Raw genomic sequence first — 18,441 nt, 5'->3', positions numbered from 1 at the left:
TATATATAGCATATAAAATATTGTTATTATATATTTTATTTTATATAATATGTTATATAAATATTTATATATTATATATTATATTATATGTTATAATTATATAATATTATATAATAGTTATACAATAAATATTTATTCTATACCCATTTGTATTTCTAAAGCTTTCACCATATGTGTTCCATGAAATAAAATAAAATATGAAGAAGAGATTATACATAAAATATAAGGAAACATTTCAACCTCTTTTCCTACAGGTTAAAGGGAGACAATTCTTTTTTTCCTTTGGGATGGAAACAGGAAAATAATGTAACTAAAATAAATATTTCTTATTTACTAGAAAATTAAACAAAAATCTTAAGGATAAGATATGACAAGTGGTATTAAAAACAAATAATATGTTAATATTTTTTATGGGAACACAACAAAGAATGGAATTAATTCTGTTCTTCATTTGGGCAAAGCTCCTGACCCTGGGCCTCCAAGCCTGATGAAATGGTAGCAGAGTCTGAGTGATAGGAAAAACAAGTCAAGGTGACAAGGGTACATTGGGTGCGGAAGGGGTGAGTAGTTTAGCCAGGTCATAGCATATGGGGGAAAACGTAAAGTGCTTGGAAGAAAAAAGCAAAGGTGCTTTTCAACCAGGTCCTATAGAACTTTCTGCTATTCTCTTAAGAACCTGGACTCGCTTCTTGGCTTCAAGTGAATCTTTGGAATTTTGTGAGCAGAGAATTTTCTGAATTAAAGTTATGCCTTGGGAGGATTATCAGGGGTTACTTAAGGATATAGAAACAACTAACTCTCATTCATTAATTTATCTATTCATTGTACAAATATTTGTTCAATGCTTACTGTGAGTCAGGTAACCCTTGTATAAAAACTACTATATTGTGAAATTTTTATGTATTAATTTGTTTTTCTTAATGCTAAAAGTAATACATGTTGCTATAGACAATTTTGGAAATACGCAGAATTACAAAGAAGAATGACTCATAATTCTACTGCCTAAAATAAAAACTAAGATTCTGATGTGTGCATATGCGCTTGTGATGTGTAAATTTTATATTGCCGGGCTCATTTTATGCACACACACACGTGTATGTGCACACACGTTCATGTATTCTACTTCATTTACTTAATTTTATATCATGAATAGTTTCTGTAATTCCAAAAATAGTGACTGTTAAAATTTATAGAAGGCTTAATCTGTGACACACTGTGAGAAGCACTTTTTATGCATCATGTTATTTAACACTTAAAAGTATGATATCATTTGCTTTCAATCTCTTTTCACAGATGAGGACAGTATATCAGTGATTCAGAGAATAATGAGGAAGGGATACAATCCCAGGAATAATTGGAGAGACTGGGCTCCTAACAACCAAATGCAACTGTCTCATCAGCAACATAATTTAAATAACTATATATAATGCTTCATTACCTGGATGTAAGGTAGGTTACTTCACTGGCCTCAAATTGTTAGCTGATTATACTGTTTCGAATTACTCACTATTGGAAATATTGCTATAGTGAGCAACAATGTACATAAATCTACTCTAAGGTCATAGACAGAGAAACAGGTTCTTAGAAAGAAAGTTACTAGGTCAAGAAATAGAATTAAAGTTTGTGAAGCTTAGTCCAAAAGAAAACTACACTCATTTTTATCTCATAATTACAAGCTTAGTACACTCTTACATGAATTGGCATATTCTTTTTTATATAAAAAATTTAATGATGTTTTCTTCTCTTCTTTGTTTGTTTGTTTCTTGGAGACAGGGCCTTGCTGTGTGGTCCAGGCTGAAATGCATTGGTGCAATCACAGCTCACTGCAGCTTTGACCTCCCAGCCTCAATCTATCCTTCCATCTCACGCTTCTGAGTAGGTGGGACTCCATGCCTAGATAATTTTTTATTTTTTGTAGAGAGCGGCTTTTGTCATGTTGCCCAGGCTGTTCTCAAACTTTTCGGTTCAAGTGATCCTCCTGCCTTAGCCTCCCTAAAGTGATATTTTTTTCTTATCTTAAAATGATTGCATTCTCATTTTAGAAAAAAAAATGGTAAGGTATAAATATGAATGTGAAATATTCGGCAATTCTATAATCCAGAGTCAACACCTCTTAACATTGTGGGTTTCTACTTTTTAGTTGGCATTTATATTTTTATTTTTTTAAATATAAAATATAAAAGTATTTCTATATTTTAGTTTCTCCACATCTCATCCACATTTCTTTTAAGGTTGGATTATAACTGTGTTTATTCCGATTTTCTTTTCATCTTTTCTTGCCCTTTTGCCCCAGCTCTTTTTTTCTTATCTTATGATTTATAGTATACATTTAAGGGTGTCCAAATTTTTTCTAATTCATAGATTAGATAATTTGGGAAGTAATTTTTTCTTTTGAATTATTTTTGGTTTTTTGGTCTAATATTTCTCAAAGGCCCCTTGTTGCTGTATTTATTTTTTTATTTATCCTTAAATGAGGACAGATGCACACAGACTTGATTTAGTAATAGTCAGAATAGATGAGCTACCCTTCATTCCTCTTTTCTCATTTCTCCCTCTTTATTCATTCATTTAACAAATACTGAAGTTTTCATGTGCCGAGCTTTATTCTAGGTAAAAAATAAGCTGTAAATAAAACAAAGTTCCAGATTACATGGCACTACTTTCTACTGGTGCTGAGTGAATCCCCTTCAAGTACAGGTTACTAGTGGAGGGCTGGCTGATTTGCTCAGTTTTGAGCTCAATTCCCAACACTTAAAAACATGAAGTTTGGTTTTGCTGAAGTGGTTTTATGCCACTGCCTCATTCTCCAACATAGTTAATCAATGCAATTTGCACACATACAATGATGGTCCTAAAGTTCAGTTCAACTGGGATCTTTGAGTGCCTGCACCAACTTTCCAGATTTAAACTATGGAGGGAATCCAATGTCCCAGAAGTACTCGCTTCCCTTCTCCCTTTCCATCCCTGTAGGTTTTGGGGATTCCAGGCTGACCATGAAAGTCAACAGTGGAAGAACTCTACCCTGGTCATCTCAGAATCCAACCTTCCACCAAGAGAGGATCAAATACCAATTTCGAGGCATTTACAAATGAGGACAGTGTACAACAAATATCTGGTTCAACGAGTAATGAGGAAAAGATACAATCCAGGGATAACTCTAGAGACTGGGCTCCTAACAACCCGATGCACCTGCCTCATCAGCAACATGACTTTGAGAGCCATATAGTGCTCCATCATGTGGATTCGTCATAGGGTACTTGATTTGGTCTCAGATGTTTGGCCGATTATAACTATTTCCAATTATATGCCAATATGTCTCATGTCTCATACTGGAGGCAGAGAGTATAATAGAGGAAAATGTTTTCCTTCGACTTCTTAAGCTAGAAGGAACTACACTGTGATGAAAAGCTTATTAAGTACCTGGCTCTCCTCAGTTCAGCATTGTTGTCTTCAAGTTAATGGGAATCCCTTCAAAGTTATTTTAAAGGCATATCCATAAGTCTTCATTTTTGGTACTGATATAACTTTACTTTCTGTGTCTTCAGAAGTATTTAAATAAGATTTGGAGAAAAATTTATTGAGGGGCTGCTAGCTGTCAGAAGATTGGGCACTGATACAAAACTATAGTTTTGATAGTCCTTGTAAATTCTTTTTCCTCTAATTGAAATGTGCTTATTGTATTTTACTCCTCTTATGTCAAAATTTTCTGTTAATTATTATATTGCACAAGTTTCCATTACTCAAATTATTTCAATTGATGGGAGGAAAATTGATTTTTCATGGGGATTATGATGTTCAAACATTATATCCAATTAGGAAAAAAGCTGAGAGGAAAAGATTAAAAAAAAAAAAAAGAAACATTTATTTACTACTTCCTTTGGGATGTGTACTATTATTGATTCTCATCATTAAGACCACTTTACAATATATAAACCAAGGGAATAAGTAATTTTTTAAGGGTCACATAACTGGTAAATAATGTAGCCAGAATTTGAACTCAGGTCTTATGGATTCTGAAATTCACACTTTTTTCACACACCATGTGGCCCCCTCAAGAGTGTAAGAAACAAAAAGAATGACTTGCATTATCATATAATAAACAAAATATTTAAAAGAGTAGTTTTACAGAATGGGGGATTTATGTTCAGTCTTTAGACTTATGAAAACTGAATCAGGATAGAAAAGTTGAGTCAACATAGGTTTTTGCTAAAAATTACTTAATTGACCCCTCCAGTTGGTCAGATTTCCTCAGTGATGATGATCTTATTCTATGAGGGAGGCCAGATTTTTAGGATATCTATTCATTTTTCTCATGAAAGCATACTTGGTCCAACAACTAGGTGAGTAAGCTCTTAAAACTTGCTAATGCATATTTATCTCCTTATTACTGTCTTTTATTATCAAGGACATTGTGCAAAGGTTGACAATATAATGAAAGGTCAAGGAATGCATAACCCTGGTTCTATACTATGTTCATTTAAGTGATTACTAAAGGCTTGTTGTGTGTGTGTGTGTGTGCATGTGTGTTGTTTTGTTTTATACTTACATAAGGTAAGTTCTGCTTTCTAGGAGGTTCTGGGTTTTGTCATTTGATAACGTCATGGTGGGCAGTTGAGACAACTTACAGAACTTACTGAAAGTGGAATTTTGTTTGTTTTATTTAGAAAAAATACTGAAAGTTCTCCTTACCAAATCAGTGGTAATGTCAAGGATAAAACAACAGCTGTGAGTTTAAAGCATAAAATAAAGACTTGAAAACTATACATTCAAAGACAGGATCATTATTTAAGTGCCAATAAGATTGCACACCAGGACTGAAATAAATAAGCCATCATCAGTGACTTGAGTAGCAAAGTTTGTTTTCTCTGGGAAGAAAGCTTGCTTGCTGCCTCAGTCCTCCAAAGAGTTTAAAGAGAATTTTCCAAAAAAAAAAAAAAAAAAAAAAAAGGTAACATGTTAAGCATCTCATCATAAAGACATATAGGAAAAAAATAACTTGGGGCTTCACTTAGAAATAAAGTATATATATATATATTGTCTGAAGTCAGTGCATGTGAAAATATGATTTTGGTTAAGTTACTTTTGAGTGCCACAAGAACTGCATAGACACTGCATAGTGATTGCATTGCCTGCAAATTGGTGAAGGGAAGTAGGTTTATTCTCCAACATCTGATGATGTAATTTAACTTGCTAAATTTTAGAATAATCTGCAAGCCAAAGCAAAGAGAGATGGGGAACAAGTAGAATCTTTTGGGAAAGTTTCTTATGTATACAGCAAGAAGATTTTGTTTTTATACTTTTGACTAAATTATAATTTTTGTCTAAATGCTCTGGTATAGTCTCAGTAAAAATACTGTTGTATATGTTTTGACAAGATAAATTTCCCTTTGAGGAATACCTATATCATGGAGTAGTTTAGAAGTGTGAGGACCTAAGGATTCCTGCTTTGCATTGTTAGCCCAAAGGAATGATAGGATCAAGTATTAAAACGTTAATTTATTGCTTTTTTCCCCCTCACTGCTATAGAATAATCTTAAAGGGGAAAATGTTCTCCCATTGGATGAGCACTTTCACCAAAGATGTTGTTAGGAGAAGCACAGGCTCAAAACTCCCCTTTGAGGACAGGACTAAACCTGATTCCCCACCGCTTTCAGCTCCTCCTCAGAATTTTTTGACTTCTAAGAGTTAAAAGACCATTCCACTATTGCGTACAATTTTTTTGTGGTCACTACCACTAATTCTGCAATTTTTGATGCTGGTGCTTCTGTTCATTCATGAGCAGGCAGTGAAATCTATATCACCATTGTCCCCAGGCCACCAGTGATTATTAGATGTCATCAGTTATAAAGTATATGTTACTTTCAGATACATTTCAAGTAGAAAAAAAATGTGCATCTTGGAATCAATAAAAGACAGTACATTTTAACTGCTTGTTTTTTTATAGTCTCTCCCTTCCACTAGAACATCTACTTCATGAGGGTAAGATCTTTGTCTGCTGTAACAAGGACAGTATTTATATGACAGATAGTAGCATTCCAATAAATACCTCTTAAATCAATGAATTAATAAAAAATGACCCAGACTGAGAAAATGACAATGGAAACAAAGCCATTAAGGAACCAATATTTTGCAACTCATAGTACAGGAAAATAAATCTGAAGTCATAAAATGGATTATTGATGGGCTCCTCTTACTAATTGTTTACAGTAATGTAATAAAAAAGTCAGAGTCCCAAATGAGAAAAACAGAACATTTTGTTTAATACAGAAAAATACTTTGTTCAAATTAAAACATATATTTCAGAGTATAGACATATTTACCACTTCAAGATAATGTCTAGAGTTGATAAACTTTTATTCTTTCAGGATCTATTAACTCTTTGTTCTTTTGACATTATCTAATGAATCAAAAAGACCTTGAAATTCTTAACATACGTCATTAGGAAGAACTTGAACATACCCTAAAGACTGATTTAAATACAAGAGGGGGGCCACTAGTTGAGAGATCTAAGTGGTTATATTTGATTTATAAATAGGCTGTCCTAGATAAAAAGGAGCCAGGAATCAATGTGCCAGATAAAAGACACCAGATGCTAAGGAAAGTAGCCCTATTTTCTAGAAAGGCCTCTTCAATAGAGACACTATGGGGAAAATACAGTTGGGCCTTGTAATTGGTATTTGCAATCACTTCCCTGCAAATTGGGAAAAATCAAATGCACAACACACATGTTTTGGTATTGATCAAGTTTTTAATAACTGTAATTTAAATCTATCCGTGAATAAATGTGAAAGCCTCTATATTTTCAATAACATTCTAAGTTCCTGCATATGTCTGGAACACTTTTTTTTAGAAGAAGGAAAAAGCAGTTTCATAAAGGTGTAGGATCACATACTATCTAAAAGAAAACATTTGCAAGAATATGTCCTGTGAATAATCTTACAGAAAATTCCCTTTAAATATCTAGTTCAACTTACACATTACAAATCACATTACAAAACTTTTTGTTCTCCGTATGGATCCAGTCTCTTGATTATTAAGGGCCATGAGCCCTAGCTTGAAAGTAGAAACTTAAATCAGCGACTTTATTTTTATTGCCAAACGGAGAACTGAATTCATATAATAAGAGAGCAGTGGAGATGAGACATGACAGAATTCATTAATGTGCCAAGGATGTGGCCAACTTGTCTACAACTAGTTAAAAGGCAAATACACAGATTGATCATTTTTCTTTCCAGGACTGTACGTCACAATACACATGGCCTGTTTCCTAAAACCTTCTGTCTAATGTTTAATAGATTGATGGAACTTCAAAAACAGCACTCCCTACAATCCTGCTAGACAAGAGGGGACATAAAGATACACTAGGTTAGAAGAGAGACTGTTTGAAATCTGAACTGGGAAGAATTAAGCTTTTTCCTGCAAATTTTCCCCTTTAAACTAAAAGTTTCTTTTGGATATAAAAGGGGCTGTGGCTTGAATCTGAGATTTAAAAAAAAAATGACTGATTCAAACCATTTTGATTTAGTTTTTTTTTTTTTAATATTTTATCTTCAGCTTTCTATGCACAAAGGAGTTACTATGCTTATCAATATGGACCATCATGTCAAAGATGTGAAGGTCAGCTTTAACTTCTCTTCTTAAAAAAGCAGCGTGGAATGGTGGTTAGGAGTCAACATCCCCAAGATAGAACGTCTGCTGCCTCAGCAATATTAGACAGAAAGCACAGCCTCTGTGAGTGCCAGTGTCCTGGCATTATAATGGTGCAACCTGCCTTAACTGCTTCCCAGGATTGCATTGAAGAGAAAAATGAGATAAATTCACATGTAAACCTTTGAAATAATAGTTATTCTAAGGCAGAATGTTCTCCTCAAAGCCCAAGTGTAATTTTCAGGGGACCAAAACATTATCTTCCTAGTTCTCTATGTTCCTTGAAGGAAATTTTAGTGTATTATTCATTGAACTAAAAGTTAATAGGTTATACGTTAGTCCTTAAGTGTTCATCCTTCCCTAAATGTTAGTCTTTAACTGTCCCACTTGTTGTTCTTGGTCATATCACCTAACTTTTCCCACCCTATATCTGTGTATTCATTCCATTGTCCCCTCTTTTTAGAATTTTAGAAGATTCTATGTGGGAAACCCAAAGAAAGTAGATAAATTGACTATTCTTTGGAAGATCTACATTAAAAGTCATTAGATGCACTGCTAAGAAGCTTTTACATTCTCCTTCTGTTTACATAAACACACAGAAACTGACATGAGCCTGGGGAACCCATATTGCCCTCCTCAAACTAGAATTTTAACCTCATAGTATTAGACAAAAGCAAGTGCTGTCAAACAAGGGCTGATATTTTAACTTCTGGAGATGCCCTGAGCCACCCAGAGAGTGTCCCTTCATTACCTTCTGTCGTCTGGTAACCAAATTTGATTTGACTTGTGCAGAAGTTAGCCACAGTTTTTCAGTCCAGTGAAGACTAATTGGTGTGTCACATATCATTTCCCTGAATGACTTGCATTGTAAAGTTTACTGCCTAGTATGTGTGCTTTGAACTCTATGTACTTTTAAATGCACATGGATTTTAAATGATTTACATTATAAAATTTTCTGCAATTTGCCAAGTAATTTTAAAGTATATTCATTTGATTTTTGCAACAAATTCTCTAGGGCAGGAAATTCACTATGACTACCATTATAGAAATAGAGAAACTGAATCAGAAGAAGTTAAGCAACATGTTCAAGACCACATGGGTCAAAAAAGACAGAACAGGCTTAGAGCCCTATTTCCTAACTGTTGGTTTAGGGCTCTATCAATTATATGCCTCCCACCATTGTCTTTTGTCCATTTGTTCATTCAATTATTCAGTCCCTGAAGTTTGATTCAAGTTATCCAATGGCAGCAAAGTAGAAAATGCTCTCAGAGTCCCAGCCCCTGGGTAAGTCATAATAACGCTCTATGCCGCAGGTTCATGTAAAAAAAGTGAAAGGTTCAAACTAGATTTTTTTTCCTTTTTTTTTTTTTCTGAGACAGGGTCTCACTCTGTGCCCTAGGCTGGAATGCAGTGGCTCAATCTTGGCTCACTGCAGCCTTAACCTCCTGGACTCAAGTGATCCTCTCACCTCAGCCTCCTGAGTAGCTGGAACTACAGGCACATGCCACTATGCCCAGCTAATTTTTGTACTTTTTGTAGAGACAGGGTTTCACCATGTTGCCCAGGCTGGCCTTGAACTCCTGGGCTCAAAGGATCCGCCTGCCTCAGTCTCCTAGAGTGCTGAGTTTACAGGTCACTGTACCCGGCCCAAACTAGATGATTTCTAAAATCAAATCTATCCAGGGGTAGTGTGGTAGAATAGAAAGAGCATGAGTCATGTATTAAAACAATACAAGATTTGAATATTGGCCCTTCTGCTTCCTGGCTGTGTGATTTGGGAAAAGTTATATAACCTCTCTGCTTATCAGTTTTCTCATAAGTAAAGACAGGGATGCTAACATTAATTTTGAAGAAATCTTGTGAAAAATAAGTAAAATCATATATGTAAAAAAATTTGCCAAATGGCAAGCACTCAATAAATGTCAATGATTCCTTTTGGTGTTAACACTTGTCATATTCTAAAAGCATATACATTAGTTTTAATAGCAGTTTAATCATTATCTACAAAGGCATTGCTAGCTTTACTAACTTCAAAGGGAAAGCATTAAATATATTAAACATCTATATGATCAAAAACGACTTCACTAAGCACAACATTTTTATTAAGAGTTCATCTGTAAGATCTTAGCATTGTAAGATCATCTCCCTAAGATTCAACTCGGAAGACCTCAGATTCAATAAGAAGTGTGAACATATTTTAATATGCCCATCCTTTTCTTTTTAATAGGAATATAAAAATTAAGTATAAGACCTTTACATATCAGAGCAGATGGAATCTTATTGCATAGGTTAATCCTTTAAACCAGTAAATAAAAGGAGCAAGTTCATGTGGAAAAAATTATTGATGATCTTAAAATAATGAAGCATAGATAATGGGTATAAATAATTCTGCTTGGCCAAATGTTGCATTAAAACTGGAAAATAAAAGTATATGATTTATTTTTTAAATGATTTGGGCTTACTACTAAACAACAGCATCTTTGGAAAAATTAAACCACAATCATCATCAGAGACAGGGGTAAGAAGCCACATAGCCACATCACCAAAAAGAGCAACTCACCAGTTACAATGAATATGATGGTTTTAACTGCTTTCTGGCAGGGCTGTCAGATTACTAAGAAAAATCATATAGACAGAAAAATCATACACAAGGATCTTTCTCTTTCTGTCTCTCTTATTACAAAGTAAGAAGCATTTGGGTAGCCTTTTTTAATTTTAAATTTTTATTTTTAACATATATTAATTCGAAGCATCATTTCAGGTCCAGGTGCCATGTGGAAAATGACTGATGTTCCAGGGATAGGAAAGGGATGAATACTGGGAGACATCCAAATTATAAACATCTAAAAATCCTGGGAAAATACCCATTTCCTCTAAGAATAGATTCACACTAAGAATCTAATTCTATTTTTATTTGTGTGTTTATTGCTTCATACATCCAAAGTAATATTATAAGCAGTTTTCAAATAAATATATTTAATACTTGACCCTATGAAAATAACTACCAATTTAACTTACCTATATTTTGTTTGCTAAAAAAAAATTAAACCCATGTTTACATTTATGTGGTTCAATCCTTTTATATTCTAAGTGTGTCTTTATACAATACAAAAGGAGCATTTTGAATTTTATTTTTTGTTTTACTTTATAAAAAGTAAAGTGAAATATTTTACTTTAGAAAATTAGAAAGTGAACTTCAGAAGAGAGTCAAATTAAGTTTTTATAAAGTTTGCCTTTTACTTTTAAAAGTTATATATTGGTATAAGGACTTTAGTATAGTATCTGAGCTCTGTAGTATGCAACCTAATAAAATAAAAACAACTTAGGTAATATATATGACTGAAAATATCAAAGTAAGCATTGAACTTCATATTCAGAAAATTTTTGTTTAAAAGCCATTATTCTAATACCAATTTTTGATTGCTCAGATATGATAAAGTTTCTCTAAGAAAAGTCATTCTCAAGATATTTCATTTCTGTTCTCCACTCTACATATATTTTTTTAACATAAAGTTAGTATTAGAAAGAAGCAGTTAACTTTATCAAAATTTATTATAAATTATTAACTGTAAGATGCTGAAATTCCCAAAGGTACTATATATCTAATTTATGGTAAAGATGCGCCTCTTTGAATAGACTTCACTTTAGATCAAGGTTGAGCTAACCCTCACTTTTGGTCCTAAAGTGGCTAAACTCTGCAATAACAACAACAATAATAATAAAACTTCACAGAGCTTCTACAAAGAAACAGTAGTAATAATAATAATAGCACCAGAAATACCCAACTTTGATAAGCAGTCATGTTTTAGTCTTCAGTTTTTCCTCTCCATGTGATTCCTCAAAAGATAATGCCCAGAAATTTAGGCTTCTTGTCAGGGTCCTGCCTCCAGTGAAAAATAATAAAAACCCACCAATCTAAATAAACCCAGTAAACATTATTTATCATAATTAAAATTTCAGAAATAAGGGGTAAAAGTATGAGTAAATGGTGATGATCTAACTCCTTAAAACTTCCAGTTACAGTCTTGACCTTCAATTACTTGTATCAACATAAGCATGATTATGATGATTTCAGGATGTAAAAGAGGAGAAAGTTATGCAAGTCATAAATTTATAGTCCCCATTTTAAAAATAATCCATGTTTTATTGGTTCAAATATAGAGCCTAAAGCTGATTAGTTCAATTGATTAAAGAATAGCACCAATGAAGCCAGAGGGTCATTTTGGTCTTTGGAGATAAAAATTAGCCATATTCTCTGTTTTGGTATAGCAGAGAGTAAAGTTAATTCTATTAAGGTATCTACAAGGATATGCCATTGGTTGGTCTCAGAGGGAAGCAGGTCAAAGCAATATAAGTTGGTCATCACCATTACTAGAAATACAATTACCTTGTCTTCATGATAGTGGGTCAATGGCATCATCTTTGGCACCATTCAATACATATTAGGCAATTAGTCAACATCTGAGTAATTGCAAATATGAATTTTAAATGTACCTTTACAGTATGTTTATTTTATTTATTTAGTTCTTCTATATCAATTTGCTATAATTATATTTTTATCTAGCCCCTTTATATCAGTTGTGGTTTAATAAATCCTTCCCAGAACATATATTACTACATGCAAATTACTGCTTGTCTTATGCGGCATCAAACATGGACATATTCTATTCCCAGTACGCAATTCAGCACATATGATTCAATAATACTCGAAGTGTATAATATTGAATGATACAAAAGAGCATTAGAAATGTTTTATTACGAAATTTTGTTAAAATTATTTTCATTTATTGTTCATTCATTTATTCATTAACTATTTATTGAGTGCCTACTGTGTGCCAGGCTGTAACAGATCAAACGGTGGTAAAAAGACTAAGTTCCAACACTTCACAGCAGACTCATAAACACATCTACTCCTACCCACCTTCGACAAACACAATGCTATTACATTATAAACCACAAATGGAGGAAAACTTTTCTTGAGCCTGATTGTGTCTCTAACAAGTTTTATCATGTTATTTTGGGAAAAGGATTGAGCCTTACACATTACACACCAGAGTTTACAACAGCTGTTAAAAAGAAAAAGTCTCTAGTTACACAGCTCTGGCTTCTGTTCATTTTGTGATTATTATTATAAGTCAAAAGTCTATAGCAATAAAAATGACATCAACAGGAACAACAATAACCATAATAAGCACCAAATATCTTCTACAGCTATATTAACAGTGCATATTCATTGCAGGAGAGTGGGTGGGAGACTTGCGGACTAGCTGACTCAATAAAAGGAACAAATCATAGTAGTCTTTCAACTTCCACCAGGTCATACGGCAGTCAGAGGTGAAATTAAAATCTGGTTTACAACCTGAAAAATGAACTTCAAGTCATGGATTTGAAGATCGGTCAATGCTATGTTAAGGAAAGATTAAAAAAAGAAAAAACTGTTTAGGCCATAAAGAGATCATGACACTTTATTATCATAAACAAAAATGTAACAATTTTTTTTTTTTTTTGCTAAAGTAAGCAGCATATTAGGCCAAAAAGAATGGGAAATGACATCTGTTTACCTGAGCAGCGAATATTTTACTGTATTTTGGGGAAGAAAATAACACAAAAAAAAGACAAATAACAAAGTGAAGTTTGAATATCTGAAAGAACTCTTAGATCAGTCATCCTTAAATGCCTACATAAAATACTTAAACAGTCACCCTCAATGAATTTCAATTTATATATTTATGAATTATAAAGATATAGTACCATGCTACTACGTAATATTTAACATTAAAACCATATACAAAGAGAGAAAAACTTAAAGGATTAGAAAAAACTGTACATAAATATTAGAATGTACAATTCTAATATTTTCCTTCTGAAAAGGATTATATTATTTACAGCTTGAATTCTGAGCATCCCACTTTGCAGACCACTTTGCAGAAATAAAAACAGGTTGAAGGCAAGTCACAGTCAGAAAAAAACAGCAACTTAGCAAATATTACTGATGAGCAAATTCCATGAAAGGGTATGTTTTAAACTTACAAATACAGACAGGACAGCACTGAAAATCTCTGAATAGAAAGGTCCTGGTGTATTGATAAAAACCATACTTTGTAGCTAAATTCCTAAGAATCACTGACAATCAGACAGGCTTATCCTTGAAAAAAATCAAGAGAAAAACGTGTATGTTCTCAAGTAATAATACTAATAATGTAAAAAAAACATTCAGAGGTAAAATTCTCAATACTTGTGTGTCACTGAGCTATTAGGACAGTAAAACCTCATTAATGTTAACTCTTAAAACTCTTAGGATTGGAACTAGGGACCATTCAGCATTGGGGTTAACATTTACCTTCCTTATTCTTTCTTCTTAGGTATATAAAGAGAGATTATGTAGAGAGTTGTTTTAAAGACCAAGCAAACAGATTACCTCTCAGCACTTGAGAAGTACTCGTTTACATAGTGAAAATATGTTTACTATTTAAACATTCTTGTCTATTGATGAAAGCAAAAAATCATGCAACTTTTTTCTAGCCTAATTCAGCTACTGTGTGCATCTGAAAGAAATAAAATTAAATTTGTTTAAAGTATTATTTAATTGATTTTTGTTTACCAATTCTGCCCAGTATTTTCCATTTTATTTGAATTAATGAGATTTCCCTTATTCAAAGTGTTATCAATGTATACATTGTGAGGCTACTTGCATGTTTCAGTAATTAATAGCTTATTTATTTACAAAATATTTGGCTATAAAAAGGATAGTAAAAGATACATTTTAAATATTGACTCATTGTGGCAATCAAGTATTACCTAGAGCCACAGTGTAAATAACTGCCTTTGTTTTATCAGGATTCTATAAATGCATAAAACGGATGTGAAAATATCACATTTCTCAGGATGTTGAGGCCCCTTGAAGTCTTATGAAACCTTAAGAAGAAAGTGTATAGGAAAGAAATTGTACATTCTACAATTATAAGTATTTGATCTTAAAAAAAAGTCATATGGCCTAAGATTAATGCAAAAATATTATGGACTGAGATTTAAACCAAATTGGTTGTGTATGCATTTACTTATCACCCAGTAGGCATGGCAGAACTCCATCTTATTATGTTTAAAAGTATAAATCTCAAATTTGTACGTCATATGGATGGAATGTATCCAGCAATAAATATGCAGTTTAGAGGAACCTTTGCAATGCTGTAGAATAATTTGGACAGCTGGTGTTATTGGTTGATCTACAAGGTTTTTGGTGTTCTTATCAATCTGCTCTTTTACACTTAATTTAAATTTAGTATAAATATTCACTGTCAAAAAAATTAAATTGGGGGAGAATGATCTCACATTTTAACTGAGGATACAAAACCAGAATATTAGCAGATGAAGTACATGGATAGGTGAGTTTTTATGGTTCTAACTGGTATGGAGACAAAGAAAAGTGATAATTTGTTTTTGTTTATGCAGGCTAGATGAAGTTCCAAAGTGCAAAATAAAATAAAAAATAAAAAAGAATCTTCTAGTTGCCAGTTCTGTGCTATACATGCTCTTTTCATTAGGAAAACTTGTTAAATTACTAATAACACATAACATTTGTTGAGCACTTTCTACTTTCCAAAGCATTTACACATCTATTATCTCATAACAGCCTTAGGAGATTATAAGTAATTAAATATAGCAAAAGGCAGTTATGGTAGGTAATTTGGAATATTATAAACCAGCCTTGGATTGATACAGGTAGAGAGAAAATAAGTCTTTAATCCTTTGTCTTTTACATTAGGAATATGGACTCTTTGCAGCATATTAGTATTTGTAGTTTAGGAGCTGCTTATACAGTAAATACTAAGTGGTTGTATCCCTTGTACATTTCCTGGATATGTACGATTATTATTTGTGGTAGAGTTACCCTGATGTGGCTTCTGTGGGTCTAATGAACTGTTTTCTTGAAGTCCTCATCACAGTGTTTCTGTTTTTCCACCCAACACAATGCTCACCTGCACGGCTGTAGTCATATTAGACTTAGCCTTACATGGGACTCTAACTTAATTGCATTTAATTCCTTGTTCAAACAAGCAGCATTTCAAAAGTGCTTGTAAAGCGGCCACAAGATCTACATAGGAAAAGAACAAAATAAGTCCTGAGCATATTTTACATGGATTCTGTCAAGCTCAAAGGAGGATCATATTTGACCACTTCCAACATAGAGAAACATAATACACAATTGTATCCAGTGTGTGAAAAAGCAAGCCAACAGAAAACTTTCAGACCTTATCTATCAAATAATAAATGAAAAACAAGCTATTTACAAATGTGAGGGCAGGTGGAAACATGGGGAGGCTCCATGAGGAACTTAGGAAAAGCAGGTAGCAAACAAAGTCAAAAGGCATGCAAAGCTTTAATTTTTATTAAAATTAAAGGAAACTTTTGAACGAATTACACAGCTTAAGAAAGGTAAAAATCCTTCAGGCAGGGAGAGATGAGCCTATGGAAATAGAATACCAGTTCTACTCATACTCTAACACAAAAATATCTGTAGTTCTTTTCTAAACTTTGCTATATATATCACATCACTCAGCTCTAAATTGAGTTTATATGTCACAATAATGTAAATACTGAATATTTATCTAATCAAAATTATAGTATAACTGTATTGGGAGAATGGTGTGGGGAGATGAAAGGGAGTACATGTGTGGTGGGTGCAGAGGAGAGAGGGTGCTAATTCCTTAACAGTACACTTCTCCCATAGTGAGAGATCAAGAGAGAATGTCTACAATAGAAAATTTAAGAACTTAATTTATTTAGAGGAAATAATCAGCACAATAATAATTTAGTGTGAGAGCTCTTGGATTGTTCAAGTGCATGAAGTTTATATTTTTAAAATATTTTTTAGGGTTTGGCATTCTAAAGGAAGTTTTAAGCAAGCAGGAGTTATCTTTGTTTTAAATTCTCACTAAAGTGATATTGGTCCAGACACTAAATAATAAAGATTGGAAAAGGAATTGAGAAAAGGCTAATATTTATAAGGTAGTAGTTTGGCCTATCAAACCATAAAACCCACATGATTGTTGCAGAAGGTTGAGGATTCTGGGAAATAAAATTATTTAAATAGTGATTAAAGATCTATATCCTTACTGAAAAGCATTATTTATCACACTATAAATGAATAAAACAACAGACTTTTTAGTACCATCCCTCCCCAAAATTGGTATAACTCCTCGGAGTCTATTTTTAAATTTATATGTCTCATTTAATATACTATTTTTATTCCTTCATCTAATTCTTCTCCTTTCTTGCTTTGTATAATGTATCCCTTGCCTGACCAGATGGCAGTGAATCAGCCAATAATCACGGAAGGCACTTCGTAATATATTAACATCCTAATGACTTATTTTGCAGATCTGTTTCCAAAAATCACAATCAATAAAAATACAGAGTTGACCTGGAAACAAGACTGCATGATATGAAAATATCCTGGAGTGGCACTCCTATTGTCCATCTGTAATGAACACTGCACTGTACCTTACTTAACCAATTTCCATGACCCAGGTCTCCCTAATAGAACTTCAAATTTGTTCAGGTAACTACTTTGCTTCCATGCAGACAAAGTGTCTTATGGGAAGCCGCCCCAAACTCCACTCCAAAGGAGCGACTGGCTGGTCTAACAGTAATCACCTTTCCAGTAATTAGTTTACAAATGCACAGATGATGACTCATTTTTGATCAATGACACACAAGAAGAGGTTTGCTGGAAGTTTCAGAGAAAGTTATTTCTTCTGAAAGAGTAATGGAATAAATCTTTCTTTCTCTCTCTCTCTCTCTCTGCCACTTTTTTTGTTGGTTTTGGTTGTTTTTTCCTCTAAAATATTCAATTTTTAAAAATTTCTATTTTAGACATTATCTATTGATTTCCCACCATGTAAGAAGTTTAGGATTTAACTTCTCCTACTCCCTTGACCCTACCACATATGTATCCCTTATCACCCCCACCCCTCTTCCCCAAAAAGTTGTAACTTTGATTAGATCAACATTCAGTAGTTACTATATAAACTCAACTCAGATTTTAGTGCCAGGGGTGTGCTGGTAAACTGGTTCTCTGAAAACAAAAATTTTATAACTCCCGATTGGTACAGTGTGCTGAGTCCCATGGCATAAATACTCCTGCTTTGTCCAATTTCAGGTTACCGAGATCATTAAATGTAAAATTTGAAATAGATGGGCACATTGGTTCTCATGAGCTCTTTTCCTTTGGGTTAATAATAATGTTTGTATTTGTTTGCTTGCTACATTTTCTGTATTCTTACAACTGATTAAACAACACATTCCCCCAATCATGTAACTCTCTTCTAAAGATGTACAGGTATGTCAGATATTTCATCTATTGGATGTTTCTGAAAAAGGCTTTTCTGTCACATCCTGCTCTCATTGCCTTCTATGCCTGGTATGCTATTATGCTTGGATTTCCTTGTGTTCTCATCCTGAGAATTCTCTTTCCCAGTTCTGATCCTCTATTTCCTGCATCCCATGTCTTTCTTGCTTCACTATCCCATTTTCGTGGAGCACTTCCTCCAGTAGCTTCCTAGGAAAATTTCTGAGACTTTGCATGTCTGACAATGTCTTTATTCTACTTTCACCCTTGATTGACAGTAGAAGTGGCTTTAAAACTCCAGTTTGAAAGTAATTTCCTTCAGAATGTTGAAGGCTTTGATTCATTTTGATCTAACTCTCAATGTGGGTGTTGAGAAGCACAATGACATTCTGATTGCTAATTCTTTGCATGTGGCCTGCTTTTTCTCTGTTGAATACTTTAAATAT

The sequence above is a fragment of the Trachypithecus francoisi genome, unplaced genomic scaffold (assembly GCF_009764315.1).
Source record: "Trachypithecus francoisi isolate TF-2019V2 unplaced genomic scaffold, Tfra_2.0 Lachesis_group13, whole genome shotgun sequence".
In the NCBI taxonomy this organism is placed as follows: domain Eukaryota; kingdom Metazoa; phylum Chordata; class Mammalia; order Primates; family Cercopithecidae; genus Trachypithecus; species Trachypithecus francoisi.
Note: the sequence above shows the minus strand (reverse complement) of the source record.